This window comes from Myotis lucifugus, unplaced genomic scaffold (assembly GCF_000147115.1).
Source record: "Myotis lucifugus unplaced genomic scaffold, Myoluc2.0 scaffold_146, whole genome shotgun sequence".
Lineage (NCBI taxonomy): Eukaryota > Metazoa > Chordata > Mammalia > Chiroptera > Vespertilionidae > Myotis > Myotis lucifugus.
The window spans coordinates 3,113,358-3,114,169 of record NW_005871194.1 but is presented as its reverse complement, the minus strand read 5'-3'; positions in this window follow the sequence as shown (position 1 = coordinate 3,114,169).

The window sequence follows — 812 nt, the reverse complement described above, 5'->3', positions numbered from 1 at the left end:
CATGTCTTCTGTTTTTTTTCACATGAAGAGAGAAGTAGGCTTTTTGATTGCTTTTCTTGCTTTTCTACCAACAACTATGTGATACTTTTGGCTTTTTGGCTTAAAAGTGGTAAGGTTTGTAGATTTATTCTTTATTTATTTGTAGATTTATTCATTTTTGTATTTTAGTTTTCACAGATTAGCTTTATAAGTTAGTGTTCAATGGAACATTCTTGGGGAGATTTCCAAATTACATCTTAACCACTAAGACCTTATTATACAATTATTGCCCTAGCCCCGTGGTTGGCAAACCGCGGCTCTCGAGCCAGATGCCATTTGTTTTCTTATAAATAGGAGTTTGCACTTATCCATCACCATGTCTTGCCATAAATCTGAACAGAACTGCCTGTGGCCCTGAGCTACAGCTTAACGGGTGACCTAATATGCTCATCACTGAGGTGTGAACTCAATCAGTCTCTTATCTGGCGCCACCACTGATAAATAAATAAATAAGCAAGCTGCTGAAAAATAAATGGAGCCATATCTTATTCAGAATGTTATCTGCATCTGCTGAGGAAGAATCCAAGGCAATCAGCTCTGTTGTGGGTTGTTCCGTGGTGTTAAAAATTGTAGGGTTCTCTGCGTGAGAAGACAATGCAGTACAGAACCAAGCCTCGCATATCTGTTTAAAATTTACACAATGTGAATGAATGGTGGATTCTTGAATTTAGCTAGGCACAGGCCTAGGTTTGATCATGGACATGATGATTTTTTAATGAATGGAGTAATAGGCGAATAAAAATGCAGGAAATAACATAAAGCTGCATTAAATG